The sequence below is a fragment of the Cupressus sempervirens genome, chromosome 4, assembly GCF_028749045.1.
Source record: "Cupressus sempervirens isolate cs-2001-9-10 chromosome 4, ASM2874904v1, whole genome shotgun sequence".
Lineage (NCBI taxonomy): Eukaryota > Viridiplantae > Streptophyta > Pinopsida > Cupressales > Cupressaceae > Cupressus > Cupressus sempervirens.
Window position 1 is genome coordinate 110785182 of NC_143121.1, and position 18023 is coordinate 110803204.

Genomic DNA, 18023 nt, shown 5'->3' on the forward strand with positions numbered 1-18023 from the left:
CACTTATGATGAGCATTTAGTTTGTTTTAATGTTGGGGATTGGAATTAGGATTGTATCTTCTATAAATTGATTTGATGCAGGGAGCTTCACTTAATACTGTAAGCTTATAACAAAAACATAGAAATAATAGAAAATGCAAGAACAAAATGTGGACTTCTTATTTGCACCGCAAATGCAAAATTACAGAATCCATAAGTACAATATGCTAACCCACATGGGTGCCTTCATTACAACAATCTACAAGAAAATTTTCCAACTATCACTGAGAGTTGTCCTAGACCATGTTCAAGCCTTCCTTATATAAGTAGTTGTATGCCGCTCAAGAAGGTTCTAGATGCTCAAACTTAATACCTAGGGCCAATAGACCCTAACAATACAAATTGATTCGGCCAAATACGTCTTTGACAAATTATTTTAGAAATTTTGGTAGCCCAACTTCCGAAGGCCATAACTAACATACCATTCCTTTGATTGGCTTTTGTAACCACTTTTCAAAAATGCTAGCTCCTAATCAATTGGAAGGAAATTACTATAATCTAATTTCATTTTTATGAAGATTAATTTTGTAGGGATTTGGATACTTATAATATATATATTTATAGCGATTAATAATAGTAGATGACCATAATGATTATCTTAGATTGAAAATAATAGAAATGAAATTTCTTCAATCTATCTTTAAAGCTAAAAAATAAATATTGTGTAATAAAAGGAAATGAATAATGATAAAATTAATATTGTTACATTGTACCAAAGGATGAGCTATTCATTTTACATAAATAATTATAGCTTATGTCAATGGATCTTTACATGTGAGAATAGTAAAAGGAAATTGTTGACATCATATAGATTGGCTTACATGTGGTTACTTGTTAATGATAAGTTTAGTGTACTAGGCACCTAAGCACAAACTTATTTAATAAAAATGTAAGCTTATCCAAAAAATGATATAAGTTGTACCTAAGCTTTTAATGCTAACAAATTTTTGAATATGGTACAACTCTAGACTTTTAGATATATACACAATTAGATTGTTGAAGTCATGAGAAGAGATAAGACCTTTGAGATAGAGAATCTATTATAGAATTATAATCATAAGTTTCTTAAAGAAACACAAGATAGATAGTTTTAAGAAGAAATAAAATAACTGAAAAATATGGGAGATGTTAAGACATAGGAAGATTGTTGTGGCCATGACAATAGATATTTTTAAAAGACATTAATTTGTTTATAAATGTAAAAGTAAAATATAGAGATATTTCCTAAATCAGAATATTGAGACATGCAATTTGATTTTAAAAATCTTTAATGAGGCATGATTTGGTTGACACTGATTTGGTTTTTGAAGCTCTCCAAGAGACATGTGATTTGTTATTGAAATCTTTATTGTGTCATGTGTCCTTCTCTACAAACAAAACACAATTGAAAAATATGAAGAAAAAAGAGGAATCAAATTAAAGCTGAGTAGATGCCTTGTCTAATGCATGATGGATTCATAAGCAACAATGATCATGCTAAGGAATGTATTAGTTGTATAAGGTCCATGTTAAGCAACATGTTAAGCTTCTCATGCATGCTTTGTACAAGGACACATGATTGTTTTTTGATTCACCACTTATTAATTCTATCTGCTCTCTTTTGTTTGATTTTTTTTTTATAGTTGCTTTCTTTTGATGATCAGTGAAAATTAATTAATTTTCTATTTATAGACAAGTGAAAGTGGTTGGATATGGTTGGAATCTTTCTAGAAATCTTTCAACATTTTGATACCTTGTTCTATCAAATTGACAACAGTGGGACGTTCATATTTTGATACCTAGATTTATATACTCTACATATTTTGACTTTGTAGGGTGGCAACTTGCTCAATCTAAAGTACCCGTGTTGGTTTTGGAGATAATTTTTTTTCAATTATGTTTTTGTGGATATGTATTTTTAATATTTAATTAATAGAAATATTCATAAAAATGTATTATTATTTTGTGTTGCTTCAACTTTCTTCTCGTTTGTTTTTGGTGATGTCTGTTTAATGAGCCCAACAAAGATTGATTCTTTGAATGGTTTTAAAAAAAAATAGAATGTAGTGAAAGTGAACATCTGAAATTAAGTACATAATTATATTAGTATGTGATATATTCATGGGAAATTTCATTTGTATGTTTGTTTGTGATCAAGTATCTATTATGGAATAAGTTTCTACTTTTTATTCATCTCATCTAATTATATGAGATAGAGTTGAGATTGTACTATTCACTATTTTGATTGAAATAATTTTTTATTAATAATAAAATGAAAAAATAATCTAAGATTTTCTATGCTACAATCATAATGAATAACTATGATTTTAAATTTTAAAATGAATTATTAAAAAATATTTAAGATGACAATTTGTTTCTATATTTATGTCTTCATTTTACTATTAACTTATATTATAAAGTAAGTACAAATTTTGAGTGAGTTAATGTCAACATTATTATAATATTTCGTCAAGTTTAAAACCTTGTTCCATGAAGATGTGTTCTCGCTTCAAACTATACATTTCTAGTATCAAGATGTTTTCAAAATGGCAAAGTCTTAATCAAAACACTCTCTAACATCCCACCATCATCATCATGTACCTAGGGATTTTTTGATGTCTCCCATACAAGAATCATTTTAAAGAAGGTCCATTGTTCTAGAAATGTTAAGACACTGAGACATTGACATGATGATTAATAGGCTTGCAGGCTTCTCTTTACTACAATTAAGATTCCTAGGAATGTGTCATAGTAGATTACTCAAAATTTTAAAAATATATATTAAAAAAGTTATTGATCTTTTCTATTAGATACCTTAACACTAATGATTTATAGGCTACACCTACACATCACCTGGACCCTAGAAAGTCACAAAAATATTTTAAAAACTATGTAAACATCATCTGAATTAACTCTGAAACATTGCAACATATTATAAACATATATGAGTGAGAAAATCAAGCAAGAGAAATAGACAAGTGCAAATAAAAGAAAGTAAAGGAATAAATATAAAATATTTATCAATAAGCCATTCAATTATCCCATTGCATCTTCTATATTTTATTTACCTTAACTAATGTCTAGCATGCTACAAAACACTTCTACACTTGATTATCCTAAATCTAAGGGACATGTATGTTTTTCAGTTGTAGGTAGATCAAATATGGCAATGTGACTTTTTTTTTGAAGGACTTCATTGTTGATGTATTTGGTAGAAACTTTATGCATGATTCAAATTAGAAGTATGTCACACTCCTTTCTACCTCTACAATCCTAGTGGTTATTTTCAAAGAAGATGTGATTCAAAATGTGAATTCTATATGAGAAAGCATTTTATTAGTTATAGATATCACTTTATTCCATTCAAGGAGGATATGATGAATATTTACTCATGAACTATAATAATTTATTGGCTATTTTGACACTTATGGTGAGCATTTAGTTTGAGGATTGGAATTAGGATTATATCTCCTATAAATAGATTATTGGATGCTTTATTTAATCTTTTAAAGATTATTATTGACATTTCTTCTATTTCGGTCAGATTGATGTGTAGTGCCTCTCGTGTTTGTAGTTTGTACCTTGTTATATCTTTATCTAAGAGATACTTGTTACTCATGCTATTTTTACATTTGAGATGACTTGATGGTCAGATGTTATACTTTCAATTCCAGTTTCAGAGATGTTAGATTACTATGTTGTTCAGTTGATTATATCTACATGATGATGTCATTTTTTGAGATGATAGTATATTAATGATGATATTTGTTAATCTAGTATTTGGACATATCCTTGATTTTATTTATATGTTGGATTTGATGCTATGTTTATTTACTTCAGTCTTTCTTTGTGATGCTTTATGCGAATGTGAGTGATGTTAATAGATTATTTCAATAAAATTAAATAAATGGTTAAATTATGTCATTTAATGTATTTATTTCTTCAACTATGTTATTATATGCAATTACACTTGATCACATATTTTAGTGTGGATGATTTATGTCCTCAGCAGTGGCACATAGAGTTAGTGATTTCATTGTTCATATTTAACTAATCTCATTCCTATATGGTTGACGTATCTTATTTAATTTTATAAATTAAACCATTTAGTGATTTATCAAATCTGGACTCATTTGCATTATGTGATTAAACCCATGAGTGTTTTTGTGCATTTAGAAGTTTGTGTTTGTTGTGAAAGTTATTAAGTATAATACCCCAAAATTGGGTCATTGCCATTATACCAATTCTGGTCTATTCTAACCAATCCTAAGACCTATTCTAATAGGCAATTCTTATTCTTATTGTCACTACTTGAATTAATTGTTAGATGCAGAAAACCCTAATCTGCCTTCATCATGCTTATTATTTAATTTCTATTAGTCACATTAAAACCTATTGATTAATATTTAATTTAATTATTAAGTATTTATACTTTAATTAAATTAAATCATCACCTAAGGCTAATGTATTAAGGAATTAAATTTGTTTAATTTAATAAATATGTCTATTCTAATTAATTGAATGAAATTATTTAATTAAATAGAAAAGGTATTTATGAGGTCATAGCTCATTTTATTAAATTAAATATCTTTCCTAATTCTACTCTTCAGTTCTAAATAGAAACTTTGAGTGAACTATCTCTTGAATTGGAACCAATCTATTTAACTTGATCTCACAACCATGGCAAGTTTAGCTAACTGCTTATCACACTCAGATCATAAATAGTTCACTTCACTTGCACAAGGAAGTTTCCATCTTAACTGAATCTTTGCTTCAATCTTAACCATTGGTCCTAGTTGATCTCACTCGTTGATGGATTCTAGGATTTCTATTTAAGGAACTCATAATTCCTCATTAAGGAAGTTGTATCTGGTTGCTATTGAATTACTGTTGAAATTCATACTCACTTTTGCTCATATATTCTCATGCACTCACATTCTTAGATTAACCTCATTTAATTCTTAAAATGCATACATCTAATATAGTTTCTTTTACATGTTTTTAGATTAAATGCATATTTTATTCTAGATTATTCTAAAGCTTCATATAGACTAGCTACATCTTTAAATCCTTCATTCTTAGAGGGTCATGTTGCCTATACCTTAAATTTGAAGATATTAAATTGGCAAAATCCCTTTAGATAGGAGGCAATAGGTCACACTATCAAGTGTCTTGGATGAACAATTCAATGTTCATTCTAGGATGACTTTGCAGGTAATGGCCACATTGAAGTGTGTGTGAGATTAGAGGCTTGCATTTTCACGCATACATTTCTTGTGCCCACCATGGCGCCAAGGAAATCAATTTCTCTGGCCTCATCTGCATTTTTTTAGTGTTTTTTTAGTGTTTTGTTCGTATAGTTCTGTACTAGTACATGAATCATCACGCAAGACTTCCATTTTCATGTGAGGATTTTAAGTTATTGTGTGAATTTTTATATCGTATCGCATGAAAAAGTGCCCAACTGTGCAAGTCTTTGTGTGGCACATTATTTTCTCATGTGAATTGGATAAAAATTTTGCATGACTCTGCGTAAGATTTCACATGACTCTGCCAAAGATTTCACATGAAGATCTACAATAGAAAGCTCAATTTTAGCATTTTTCAGCATTCTATTTGTTCAATTTTGCTAACATGTTTTTCTTGGAATCTGTGTTGTTATTTTTCTCTAATTTTTTGTAGCTTAACTGCTGTCTACAGGACATTTTGATGGAGATTCCTTATAAAACCCACTCAAAATAAAAATTGACCCTTGTTTGCAGGACAAAAGCTAAAGATACGTTTGACGAAGATTACTCTTAAAACCCACAAAATAGAATGTTTTCTTTCTTGATTTCAAAACATAGATTAATTAGGGGCTTGTGAACTTTCTAGGGTGCAAGATAAAAGAATAGGGTAATATGCTCTTCACCACTTGGAGGTCATGACCAAGGGTGAATTAGAAACCTAGATGCTTCTGAAAGATGCCATTCTAAACAAGGCAAGCAGCTTAGTGGTTCTCTAGTATGAGTCCTTTTCTATGAAAAGATGATGGTTTCCTTTTAGGGAATTAGAAACTTGAGAAAGGACAAATCTAGATTGGTTAAGCTAAGTCGGTAAATTAACTTGTTTTGCATGTTTGGATGAGAAAGTAAGGTAGAGGAGTATGCTCTTTCCCCTTGAGGGAAATCAAAAACTTTGACCCTTGCCTTTGAATCACCAGTTTGTGTCAATCATTTAGAGGGCTTGTCAGAGTGATCCAACCTCTAGGAATGACCCAAGTGAGCACACTCCTTTTTCCAAAGATTCCAACTCTCTATAATCAAGATGCTTTTTAGAGTGAAAGACTCCAAAGCTAGATTAATTTCTTTCCCTTGATTCTTGATATCGCATATCAGGGGGAAGCTCTGTCTATTGCACTGGCTGGTGTTGGCCCTAGTCTTGCTAAGCAAGTGTGTGCATTTTTAGATGCTGGTGTGGGTTGTTGGTCTTAGCTCTTCTTGCAGAGCCACCAAGAATTAATATGAATGGAAGCCAAGTAAAAACCTTTTAGTTAGAAGCCGCCCGATTCACCTCTGAAAGGAGGCATAATCTTTGTGCAAGGAGGGGGAAGAATCTCTCCTATAGAACTCACCATATGCATGCTACTAGACATTTGAAGGTAGTATACATGCTTGTCCCCTAACACAAGGGTTCTCATTCAAAATATACTAATGAGTCCTTTGAATATACCAAAAACATGGGTGCCCTCTAGGAAATAACATGGTTGTGTGAGGTACATGCATGCGCATAAGATGTGGGGAAAAAGTTTTTCCTTCTCTACCATTTTTTTTTTTATAGGATAAAATGTGTTTTTTATTGAGTCTTCAACATGTCTAAACTTCCTCAAACAAACTAATAGTCAAGACTCCCTTGTCCCTCTAAGTTGCTTTGCCCTTAGTTGGATTGTATTTGACTACCGATTGATTCCCACTACCTAGTTCAAATTCTTTGCCTAATTATAACTAAAACACTTGTTCAAGAAATTTTCAGAGTTAACCTTGTTGTCTATTCAAAAAATTATTCCAACTAGCCTAAAAATCTATTCAAACAATCAAGAAATATCTTTGAAATCCAATGCTATTGTCAAATTGGTCCTAATTTTCACGTATAGATTTGCATTTTCTCGCGTGAGAATTCATCTTTTTGCATGAGCTTGTTCAACTCTTCTTGCAAGATCTATCATATACCTATGCAAATTTTTTCCAACTATATTTGTTTTCCTATAACTTCTTTACACAAACAAAAGAAAGTCTTTTCATGAATTTAAATTGCTACTCTGAGTATTCACATGACCTAAAAAACTTTCTTGCATGGGTTGTGGATAATCTTCATGCGAGACCTTGCTCTACAACTATCAAATTAGCCTATTTGATCAATCTACGATCTCTGTTCAATTTGATTCCTGCATTAAGTCATCCCTTCTCTATCTGTACATAGTCCTGAATAGTACATTTAGCTTAAACTAAAGATTTGTGATCTGCACTTTGACTATTCTTGTCCTTTAGTTCTTTGGATTCTAATTCTTTAGTGCTTTTCATACTCCATGTTATGTTAGTCATAACCTTGGGCTGTTCTAACCTTCAAATTAGACTACTTGTGCCTTAGTAGATAGCATTCTAGTCTTATTCTATTCATGCTCAGTTTGAGTGTGGTTCTTCTCCAAGTTCTTCCCTTTTTTCCTTGTCTATGACTATCACAACAAGGAACGACAACATGTTTTATCCTCTTAGACTTAGGAAAGGTCATGCTAGGGGTTGTAATCATGGTATAGGTCACTTACCTTTTGTTACACAATCTACATCTAGTTCAGCTAGTGAGGCATCTTCACAATCCCCCTCACCTATCAGGACACCTTGAGTCCAATGCACATTCTCTATAAACCTACAACAAACTAGGAATCCTTTGTATCAAGAGGATCCTAAAACTAGTAAAGATCCTATATCTCCAAACACATGTCCAACTTTCATTTCAAAGGACCTTTCAAAATACAAAACACTAAAACTGAACACATTCCTACAATGACTAATCATGAACCTGAACATGGTAGTCATAGTAGGCACCAAGAACCACCTAGGAATGACAAAGAGAAAGAGAAAGACCATGACGCCAATGAGGACTAGGAAGAGGTTGAAATACTCCCTAAACACATAGAAAAATGTCAAAGAGACAAAAATTTTCAAAAGGTCATGGGAATCCTACTCAATGAAGAAAAATAAAAGTACTTTCTCAAACTTGCCCAAGAGGGAGCTAAGTTGCCCTTGGATTTCAATGTGGAAATCATTATCACACTTGAAGAAGAAATTGAGACTTCTAAACTCCAAAAACAATTGAAAATTATGCAAGACCAACTAGCTTAGATGATGCATGAGAAAGAGAAACCCACAAAAACATACACATTGGATGCTCTTTGTCCATTTCCATTTGAAAAAAGCATAAACATGCCACCTTTCCCATGAGGCGTAGAGCTACCCAAGTATGACAAGTAATTTGGTACCATTGATCCCCAAGATCACTTGCAAGAATTTGGTGCTTTATCTATGGAGTTTATACATGATCAAACATACCTCATGTATTTATTCCCTAGAAGCCTAGGTGGTTAGGCTTTAGAGTGGTTCTCACATTTACCTCCCAGTATTAAGATGTTTGATGAAATTTACAACTTATTTTTTCAATAGTATTCTCATAACATTCAACATCCTACCAACATTTGAGATTTATGCAACATTAAGAGGAAAGTTCTAGAACCTTTTCTCACATTCGTCCAATGGTGGAGACAATTATACACTAAGTATTCCCATAAAATTATACAAACAGAGAAGCTTGACATTTTCACTGATAACCTCCTACCTAATTTTATATATAGAGTCCAACTTCAAGGTCCATGTACCTTTGAAGACATGATCACACAGGCTATCTGTATTGAGAAATTTATGATCAAGAAAGGTGAGCTCACTCTTCAGAAGGACATAAAACAAGGTTCCACTCCGAACAAGGATAAAACCAAACATGTCAACAAGAACTAAGAAATTGTACATGATGGAGTTCTTGACAATGTAACCCCCAAAATTGCTAAAGTGGCATTTAATCTCACACATGGCATCAAAGTAGCCAAAAACACTTAGAAACCTCTCCTGATAATAAGATATCTGGGAACAAGCCATTAAACTCATGGGTCAAATGCCCTAAGCAAGAATATACACCCTTGGGTGAACCTTTGGATGTGGTTTAAAAAACATTGCTACAACACAAGCTTATTTCACCAATGGACAATCCTCATACCTATGATCCACAACCACATCCTCCATGGTGGAATGAAACCTCATTCTATGAGTATCACCAAAATAAGGGAAACAAAACTAGCAACTACATAAACTTGTGCCATAAAGTCCAAGACATGATTTATGCTAGTGATCTTGTGGTAGATGGACATAAAAAAAACTTAGATCACAAGGCATTCAAAGAACCTTTCCCAACCTATGAAAAAGGAGAGACTTCAAAACCACAACCCAAGAACAAGGTCAACTATGCATATTCCAATGATGACAATGTGATCAACATGGTTGAACCTATGGATTCTGAATACTGTGATGTTATTACCATTAAGGGAAAACAAGATAACAACAAACCCAAGACACCATTTGTCTTGAGGGGCCCTATTGTCAATGCAATGGATAATACACCCTCACAACACTGCGCTAATGTTGTTACTCACTCATGCCTAGTTGCTGCTCAAAGGTCCTGCACCTTCTACTTTTGATCTTGAACAACACAAAGACAAATCCCTCATTGATCCATTTAGAAAAGGTGCAAAACCCACAACAAACTCAACGGTAACTAGTTATAGTGTTCTTGATCAATTGAAACAAACTAATGCTCATATTTCCATCTTTGAGCTACTTAAAATCTCGCCTGCTCATAGGTAGATTCTAGACAAAGCCCTCATTAAGGAAAATGTTCCTCAAGATCTTGATCTTGATTGATTTCAATCCATGGTAGGTCACCTGACCTTGCCTTATCTTATGACCTCCTCCAAGGAGGATAATAACTTGCTAATTCACCCACACAATGAACCTCTACACATTGAGGTTATGATCCATTAGACACCTATTTCTTAGATACTCATTGATAATAGCGCTAGCCTAAATATTATCTCTGCTACTCTACTTAGACAATTGAATTATTATAAGGACTCTATTGATCCTTGACATAAGATCACCATCAAAGTGTATGATGAAGTAAAATGAAAGTCTCTAGGTCTTGTGGTTTTACCCACTCGCATCGGTCCTATAGAAAGGGATGTCACCTATTAGGTGCTTGACATTCCCTTGGCTTACAACATTTTGTTAGGATGGCCATGGATACATGAGATGCATGGTGTTCCATCCACATACCACCAATGCATCAAGTTCCTATTTCATGGCTCTAAAGTTACTATTCTTGCCACTACTAGCTATATTTGCAATATGCTCAAGGCTACTAAAATTTTTGTCCCTGCTAATTGTGAATCCACTGATTATCATGACAATAAGCTGAACCAAATTGAGTAGTCATTCAAATTGAAGGAAACTGGCATGGGAGAGTATGACATTGAACCAGTGCTATCATTGACATCTCTTCTAGAATCTCCTCATCATTACGGGAGACCCTTAGAGGCAAAGAATCCATTCATACTAACACCTCAGACCAAGTATAATGGCACTTTTGTTAAGGTTGTAGTTCCCTTAGAGGATGAAAGTGAAAATAGAGCCATTACAACATGGCTTTATAAAGAAGAGGCTCTAATAGACTTAACAGAGCAAGCTAGAGAAATCACTCTTGAGAAATATGGGCCTAATCTTAGGCTTATGAAGCATTTTGGTTACAAGGGAACTAGCCCTATTGGGTGCAATAACAATGGTCTAATTGATCCTATCAAAGCAATAGCTTGAAGCAACACTAATACAACTGGCCTAGGATTTAAGAAGGTTCTTTTCCATTTGGGACCATATAAATTCATACCAACACCTGAGAGTTCATGTAGAAATGAGTCACAAGTTGAGTCAGATACTTGAGAAGAAGAATCTGATGAGGAGGATTCTTATCCTCATCCTATTCCTCATGATCTTGTTAAATTATGCACTGAGCTAAATGACTTTGTGCCATGTGTTAGCACTATGGATGCTGCTAGTGATTCTTTTGAGGATAATACTAAGCAACTCAAATATCATTTAGAAAAGGGAGAATCTAGTAAATCATTACGTATTGAGTATTTGTGTAAGAAACTAGAGGACCAAGGCGAGTATGTCCCTATCACTATTGGGAAGTTCTATAGTCTCTTGCCATCTAGCACTAATTGTAAGGAATATGAGTTTGATTCTCTTTTAGAAGCGACTATTGATAAAGACATTGACCAGGTGCATGTCTATGAAAACCAAATCAAAATGCATGAAACATATAGGGTTAGGTTGTATGGGTTTGATCCAACTAGTGTCCTAGAGTCATCAATTGCTAGTATTCATACTCAAAGGTGTTTGAACACATTTGTGGACAAAGTCACCATAGTTCTTGAATTGTTGATCCAAGCACTTAATGACTATACTATGGATGCAATTGAACCGGCCAGCACTCTCTCACTCACACATCCTAAGCTTATAGACTAGAACCCTAATGCATCTAGTGAAGTCCCCACATTCTACAATGACTATGCTCTTGCCTATTACCTAAACACTATCAAACTTGTAATGTCTTCTAGCAATGAGTAGAGTGTCAACATGACTAAGGCTGACATCAAATATCTTAGTCATACAATTAAAATGAAAAAATGCAAAAGGTCCAATGGTGAAAACCACATTGTGGCAGTATTAGAATACAAAAAGGTAAAAACAAAAGATGTAACCAAGGGCGAAAACCTCTTTGAGGTGTTGTAGGACCAGAAAAATGGGTTAGAAGCATAACATACTATGAGCAAATCACAAAACTCAATCAACATATGTTAGCACCCACTAGTCTACCATGAAAGCCAAACTAATTAAGAAAGCAATAGAAACCCCCTTTTTCATCTGTAGCTCCCATGTTCTTCTTTCTTCTCCAAATGATTGTAGCTCCAATTTGCCTATAGTGCACACAAGCTTGAAGCCAAAGCCTATGATGTGGATCATGCCATGAGAATACTTGAAGTGTGATTTTATGTGAGAGAGAGAATGCAACATGCAAAGAAGTAGAGACTCAAAGATTCAAAGATTTTGACTTTCAAAACATAAGCATTCGGATCCGAATGAGAGGAAGGGTGTCCATTTTATAATTTTCATGGAGAATGAGAGCATTGGATTTTTCACCCATAGATATGGGATGTGGCAAGAGATTCCTATGATGCATATAACAAAATATGCCAAATGTAAGATTCTATGACACATGAGAGTGAAATTTGGCTAAATGTGGAAGAGAATCTATGATGCATCATAAGATTCTTCAACCCACTTAAAGCCAAGAATCTATGATGAATAAGCCAAATAGGGATGTGCGTAAGAGGTAATAATATTTGATTATGAAAAATCTCAGCCAAGTGTCAAAGGAGAATCCATGAGGTGTCATATCCAAGTGTCATGATGATGAAATATTTTATGGAATATTTGAATTAAAAATCCTTTTATTCCACAAAATAAGAATTAGTAGAAAATGAAATTAATGATGGAAAATGGAACTTAGGAAATTGTAAATTTCCATGGTTTGTAGATAATGAATCAATTAATCAATAAAATTAATTAATTGAGGATGATAATTGGGAAGAATAATTAGTGAGAATAGGATTAAATTATGGGTTATTTAATCCTATAGAGAAAATTAGCAGATGATTGGCCAAATTGATTAAATGAATGCGACTGTACCCTTTGATGAAAATGTGATGATGATGGATATTGAATAAGATGATGGAAAGTAGACCAAAGCCATGATCAGATTGATTAATTAAAGTTGATAACATTCCAAGGACACATGACATGAATTGGTTGATATGTAACATTTAACCGACATTGTAAATGCTAAAAAATTGAAATTGATTGATAAGGTTTGATCATAATAACATTGATGGACATTGTCAATGTTATTAAAAGGGTTGATGATGCCATGATTTGACATTGAAAGCCTCAAAAATGTCAAAGATTGAATGACATGAATGATAGTTTGACCTAGCACTAAGAGCCACGATAGTACTAAGGTCAGATTGATAAGATTGATAAGTTGATAGGTTTCCAAGACATTGAAAGCCACAAAAATGCCTAGGACCAGATAAATGATGATTGATTTGGGATGTTTGATATGTTTTGGGTTTATTAGGACCAATTTCGAGTGGTTCTAAGTTGATTTGGGGTGATTTTGAGTTGATTTGATATGATTCTGAGTTGATATGAAATTGATGTGAAAGGGGATACAAATGACAAAATATGGTCAATCTGGCCAAAAGATCAAAGTTAGTAGAATGAGAAAATGGGAAAAATTAATATGAAGAAGTGATGAGGTCATATATGTGAACCATTTTTGAGCATCTACATTTTGCCCCTCTTTGATACAATGTGATTCAGAGCATTATGTCAAAGAATGCTAACGAAAAAGTCATAAGAACATGCCCCAGCGATGTGATATATATTTATGCCCCCTCAATAAATTGACCAAAATAGGCATATGATAGGTTGATTTATCGAAAACAAGAAGACAAAACCATAGCAACTGACGGAATGAAAATTAGAGCTAAAATGTGAAAGTTATGAGGCTTAGAGTGCAAAACAGGGTCAATCTGTAGCCTGAGAATAATTGCATGGGTTACCACTCAATAATGACACAAAATTATGAAAAATGATAGTTCATTTTGTCTATAATGAACATATGAATCCAACACAACTGACGGATAGCAATTTTGAGTTAAAATGCAAAAGTTATGGGCTCTAGAGTGTAACATAGAGGCTCCGGGAGCAGTTCTCGACATCCTAGGTCCCCAACTGCACCCAAAACTCAACCAAGTGTGTCATTGATGCACTTGGTAAGCCCAAGTGCACCATGATAGTACCAAGTGCATCAATGATGCACTTTTGAAGCCCAAGTGGTCTCAAAATGTGAAAAATGTGCCCAAGAAGGCTATGGGGCCCAGAATCAGCATGACAGGGGGCAACTAGGAGCCCAAGAGTAATTGCAAGGATTAATACTCAATAAAATGACAAAATAATGAAAATAATAGCTCATTTTGTTCACAAGAAAGATATGAGTCCAACACAACTGACAATTCATAAATCGGAGTTGAAACACAAAAGTTATGGCCTCTGGAGTGCAACCTAGGGGTTCCGGGAGCAATTATGGATAACCCAGGTTCCCAACTATGCCCAAAACTCAACCAAGTGCATCATTGACACACTTGGTAAGCCCAAGTGCAACATTATAGTACCAAGTGCATCAATGATGCACTTGGGAAGCCCAATTGCACCCTAAAAGTGCAGATTGTGCCCTAAAAGGCTCCGGAGCCTAGAATCAACCCGATTGGACTCAAAATGACCCAAAACTGTGTGTGCATGCCCAAAATGATGGAAATATGCCATAACATGAGGGAAATCATAAAAAATGGTCATATTTTGTCAAAGATGATGAGAAAAACATCAAATTGAGGTTGAACTGGGTGGAAAGCTATAGAAAGTTGATTGACAGTGTAAGATGATGAAGGAATGTATGAATGCAAGGTGAAGATGATTTGGTGAATTAGAAGAAATGATCATGGTGATGGAGAATGAGATGATGAAGAAAGATGAGATGAAGAGAGGTTAGTATGATGGAAAGACTTTTGCTTCTAAAAAGTGCACTATATGTCAAATGGAGCTTTATTTTGATATGGAAAATGGAATGCAACGCATCATGGCATAAAGGGCCAAAGCACAAATGCAAGCCTTTTGCGTAAACAAGCATGATGCAAATAGAGAATGACCTTGTCCTTATTGAGGCATATGTACATGCCCCAGACTCTCAAAGCTACATTGTAATAGAAAAAAATGGAAAAAGATGACCATGAACCATCTTGGCCAGTCTCATGGATTAGTTTTATATCATCGAGTGGCATAGGAACATGATCAAAGAAAAATAAAGCAAAAAATAAATCACTCACTAAACAGCATGAGCCAACAACTATCCTTGTCCATTATTGCTTTCTTTTTAGTGTGTTAGGTGTTTTAGATGGTGTTTGACAGGTTGATAATGTGATAGTTCTGGTTGTGAATTTAGTTGATAAGTTCATATTGACTGGTTGGATTGATTGTTGGTTCATGTTGCTTAGATATTGTGATTGGCATTGAAGTGTAGTGCTTTGATTTTTAGTCTGCAAAGTGCAAGTGTTTATGCAAAAAGGATGGTTATCCATAGTGAATATGTACAAGGTTTATTGCAAATTTTTGATGAGTTTTGTGATTTTTAGGGTTTTTGGGGATATTTGATTTTTTGGTCTGACTGATTTCTTCAGGCCATTTTACGATTTTTAGGGTTTATTTCAAGACATTTTATGATTTTTAGTGATTTTTTCAGGATCATATTTGAATGTTTAGGATTTTTTTTTCAGGACATTATGTGATTTTTAGTGATTTTTTTAGGATCATATTTGAATTTTTAGGATTTTTTCAGGACATTATGTGATTTTTAGTGATTTTTTCAAGATCATATTTGAATTTTTAAGGATTTTTTCAGGACATTATGTGATTTTTAGGGATTTTTTTAGGACATTTTATGATTTTTAGGGATTTTTTTAGGATCGTATAAGCATATACAAGTGTTAGCTCCAATCCATTATGCGATAGATCCAATGGATAAAAAGCACTTAGGGGTATGCCCCTAGTTCAAATTCAAATTTACGCACCATGTAGTCAATATGCCCCCAGACAAGACGCAAATTATGTACAGAGGCCAATGACAGAGTGTCTGTGTAGACTGGTGATGCTTAAGCAAGGTAATGAAGGACATTAACTAGTTTGTGAGCCATGATAAGGAACCAAGGATGTCTTGCAGTATGAAAGATATGATAAAGGAATGATAGAGGGGGAAAAGACCAGATGGAATCTTGATAGATGGAGGAGCAATAACTGATTACACATGGCACCTTTTTGCCAGGTTTTCACCATGGTACTTTCCCAAAGAGCCTATTTGCCAAGTTTTCACTTTTGGATAGAATTTTTCTCTTGACTCAAATTTTCATGCCAAGATGCCTGTTTGCCAGGTTTTCATCAAGGTATCCTTTTTTTTTTGCTTTTTTTTTTTCATGACATTTTTAATTTTTTTTGGTATTTTTTCAGGACTTTTAGATAGAATCAAGTGTAGTACTTGCAAAGATGCATGTTGTTGATGGACGTGGGCAATGGTTCACCCTCTAGAGTTGCAAGCTGATATACTCTAAATCCAAAAGATGCAGTAACTATATAAGGTCCTTCCCAATTTGGCTCAAATTTTCCTTGTTTTTCTCTATGCTATTGTGTCTTGTAATTCATTTTTAAGACTAGATCACCTACCTCAAAATGATGACATCAGAATTTCTTGTTATAGCTCCATTTGAGTTGATTTTGGTAAGCTTACAAGTGTTTCAAGGTAGCTCATCTTCGTTCATCAAGCATTTCTAGCTCATGAAGCCTAGATATTTGGTAGTTTTCATCATCAACAACATCTTGTAGGGATACTCTTAATGATGGAATTTCAACTTTAATGGGAAGTATGGCCTCAGTGCCTTAGACAAGAGAGTATGGTGTTGCACCAGTAGGAGCACGAACACTTGTTCGATATGCCCAAAGAGTTGGATTTAGCTAGAGGTGCTAGTCTCGACCAGAATCATTGACATTCTTTTGGAGAATCTTAATGATGGTCTTATTAGATGCTTCTACTTGGCCATTGCCTTGTGGATGGTAAATACTAGAATATCCATGGTATATGTTGTACTTCTTGCAAAGCTTGTCTACATATTTTTTTTGAAATGGGGTACCATGGTCACTAATAATAGCCAAGGGGACTCCATACTGACATATGATATAGTTTAGAATAAACCTAGAGATCTGCTTGCCAGTGGTGAAGGTCAAGGGGATAGCTTCAACCCACTTGGTAAAATATTTTGTTGCCATGATAATGAACTTGTGACCATCAGAGGATGGAGGAGAAATAGCTTTGATAAGATCAAATGCCCACTGTGAAAAGGGCCATGGTGATATGACTGACTACAATTCTTGTGCTGGTGCATGGATTAGATTGCTATGTATCTGACACATATGGCATGTTTTGGCAAAGTCATGGGCATCCTATTCCATGGTGGGCCAATAATACCCAGCTCTGACAAGCTTCTTGGCTAGACTCGGACCATTGAAATGGCCTCCACATATACCTTTGTGAACCTCATGCAAGGCAGCTTCAGCTTCTTGCGAGTCAAGGCATCTGAGAAGGGTTTGGTCAAAAGATCTCTTGTAAAGGGTGTCACCAATGATGACATATCTAGTTGCTTGATGGATAAAGGCTCAATGGTCATTCTTGGATAAGTTGCATGGTAAGATTTGGGCATGTAGGTAATCATAAATGGCTTGATACCAAGGAGATTTGGGACCAACAAGTTCACACAAAAACTCAGATTAGGAGAGCTCGAATGCTGGAATCAAAAGTTGCTAAACAAGGAATTCACAATGTTCCACATTTTGAGGCATATCAATCATAGAAGCAATGGTAGCCATAGCATCAGCTTGCTTGTTGTGTATTCTTGGTAGTTGATGAAAAGATATAGTAACAAATTTAGACTTAAGGAAGTCTACCGTCTGCTCGTAGGGCATTAGTTTATCATCTTTGGTTTCATAGTCATCATTGACTTGGTGGATGACCAACTAGGAATCCCCAAAGACATGTAAATGTTGAATGTTCCATTGGATAGCTATCTTAAGCCCTATTATTAGTGCCTCATATTCTGCTATGTTGTTTGTACAATGAAATGCAATCCTATATGACTTGGGGATTATGTC